This window comes from Schistocerca gregaria, unplaced genomic scaffold (genome assembly GCF_023897955.1).
Source record: "Schistocerca gregaria isolate iqSchGreg1 unplaced genomic scaffold, iqSchGreg1.2 ptg000725l, whole genome shotgun sequence".
In the NCBI taxonomy this organism is placed as follows: domain Eukaryota; kingdom Metazoa; phylum Arthropoda; class Insecta; order Orthoptera; family Acrididae; genus Schistocerca; species Schistocerca gregaria.
Genome location: NW_026062102.1, coordinates 25,001 through 27,500, shown reverse-complemented (window position 1 = coordinate 27,500; position 2,500 = coordinate 25,001). Strand labels below are relative to the sequence as shown.

Genomic DNA, 2,500 nt, shown 5'->3' with positions numbered 1-2,500 from the left:
CAAGTAACGTGGGTACGATCTAAGGAACCATAACTGATTTAATGAGCCATTCGCGGTTTCACCTTAATGCGGCTTGTACTGAGACATGCATGGCTTAATCTTTGAGACAAGCATATGACTACTGGCAGGATCAACCAGGGAGCTGCGTCAACGAGAGCTGAGCAGCCGGCCGCCCGGGAGTGTGTCCCGAGGGCCCGCGCGAACACGCAAGCGTCCGCTCAATTATTCTGCAAACAGGAGGAGGCTGAGCTCCCCTGCACGATACACCTCGAAACCCTCTCAGGTCCCGGCGGCGCGCAGCGCCGTCCTAAGTACTTGGTCGGGTTCGAGAGAGGCGCAATCGCCCGGAGATAGGCGAGTAGACGCTTTCAGTGCGAACACCCGTGCTCCCAACTGAGCTTGCCGCTGCCGACAGAGGCCCGGGAGCGTGCTGTCGTGGCATTGCCGGCGGGAAACAACACGCGCCACCTACGGTGACCGGCAGCTCCAACGCCAGCGCCACAGAAGGGCAAAGCCCCACTTGGGTGCAGAAGCGAACTCTCCCAGCACAGCGCACGCGCCAACACGTCCGCAGAGCTGCGATACAAACCACCTGCGAGAACCGCTGGGGGCGACCGAGCAGCAGACGGCGTCGCGACGCCGAGTGCCGGGCGGCGGCGCATCCTCAACGCACACAGTCCGCAATCGGACCAGCACACTGCAGATGTCCACCGCGCTTCGCACCGGGCTCGGCAGAACCCACTTTGGCCGCCTGGCGCCGCGCGCAGGGTGCGCCGGCGCATAGCTGGGACGCCAGCCGGGCCCGTCGGCCGGCGCTCCTGCCACTGGGCGCCCCCCACCAGCCGGCTGTAGTGCGTGCGCTCACGCAGCGCGCGGCCAGCACGCCGGGCGGCCCCCCCTCACCGGCCGGGGACTGTCCCGCCAAGCCACAGCCTCGTATCGCTTCATACCCACATGGCCAACTCAGGTTCGGGGGCATGGCGGGTACCGCCGAAACAACCGGTTCACAGATGTACCGATCGTCGCTATCACCGATGCACCTGCAGCGCGAACAACCGCTCAACAACTGATTTCCAGTTCATTTGCGGATCTTTGGCAGCAAACGTATACGTCAATCTACATTTGCGAAATCTACGATTCTGGCATGCCTGCATGTTATGTGTCACGACACGCTACATCAGCCCACATACACACTGCGGCATGTACACGAGAGAACACGTGGAAGATGGTCCGCGCACGTGTGCAATGTCCCTTGCGCGGTCGACTGTCAACCGGCCTCTGTAGCATGTCGCAGATGTGGAACGCGGTCCACCGTGCTATCATGTTGTGTGGGGCAATACGATTAAATAGGAAAACCCTCGTCGCTACATCAACAGACGGCTCACGCTGATTCCCGGCAGAGGGAGGAGGGGGGGGGGGGGGCCAACATGCAATACTTTCGTCCGTACCTACTTACCACATGTCTGTACGGCGTACAACAGTGCAATCTCGCTGTAATGGGGAGACGAGACAAGTAGCATCGTGCACAACATATGGCCCTTATGATTCGCCATTGTAGGGCGCAGCCGGTGTACGGTCAAGCATGTGCCACATTATGTCACTCAGTACGTAACGACGGATGATCAGTGTGGGTTACGCGTACATCAGCGGACAGTCCACACAGGCCGTACCACAACGTACACTGACTGCATCGACAACCGAATGCAACTGAACAGCTGCAAGGCTCATTTCACAAACAAACGCCTGACCGACCAGCTTGGAAGGGCAGGAGGGGAGGGCGATATTCGTTCTGTAGCGGTACACCCTTCCAGTGGTTAGCGGGACTGTGTAGAAAGTACGCAACACTCGAAAGACCTTTATGTGAGGGTACGCACCATGGCATCAAGAAATACACATGACACCAGAGGATCCAAGCAGTGAACTATGTTCAGAGGGTTGCTGTTAGGCAAAGCTACATTCCTGTGACGTTACATGTGACAGTTAAGGTGCAGTGTAAGTTAGGTTAAGGTGCAGTGTAAGTTAGGTTAAGGTGCAGTGTAAGTTAGGTTAAGGTGCAGTGTAAGTTAGGTTAAGGTGCAGTGTAAGTTAGGTTAAGGTGCAGTGTAAGTTAGGTTAAGGTGCAGTGTAAGTTAGGTTAAGGTGCAGTGTAAGTTAGGTTAAGGTGCAGTGTAAGTTAGGTTAAGGTGCAGTGTAAGTTAGGTTAAGGTGCAGTGTAAGTTAGGTTAAGGTGCAGTGTAAGTTAGGTTAAGGTGCAGTGTAAGTTAGGTTAAGGTGCAGTGTAACTTAGGTTAAGGTGCAGTGTAACTTAGGTTAAGGTGCAGTGTAACTTAGGTTAAGGTGCAGTGTAACTTAGGTTAAGGTGCAGTGTAACTTAGGTTAAGGTGCAGTGTAACTTAGGTTAAGGTGCAGTGTAACTTAGGTTAAGGTGCAGTGTAACTTAGGTTAAGGTGCAGTGTAAGTTAGGTTAAGGTGCAGTGTAACTTAGGTTAAGGTGCAGTGT

The 2,500-nt window shown here is 55.2% G+C and overlaps 1 non-coding gene across 1 annotated transcript in view; it reads right to left on the bottom strand.

The window, feature by feature from the left end:
- LOC126320512 (small subunit ribosomal RNA) overlaps positions 1-141 on the bottom strand; it is a 1,893-nt gene extending 1,752 nt beyond the window's left edge. The window contains exon 1 of the ribosomal RNA XR_007558114.1: positions 1-141. This exon is cut by the window's left edge and continues 1,752 nt beyond it. This is a non-coding gene — a ribosomal RNA (small subunit ribosomal RNA).
- Between the last annotated feature and the right edge of the window lie 2,359 nt (positions 142-2,500).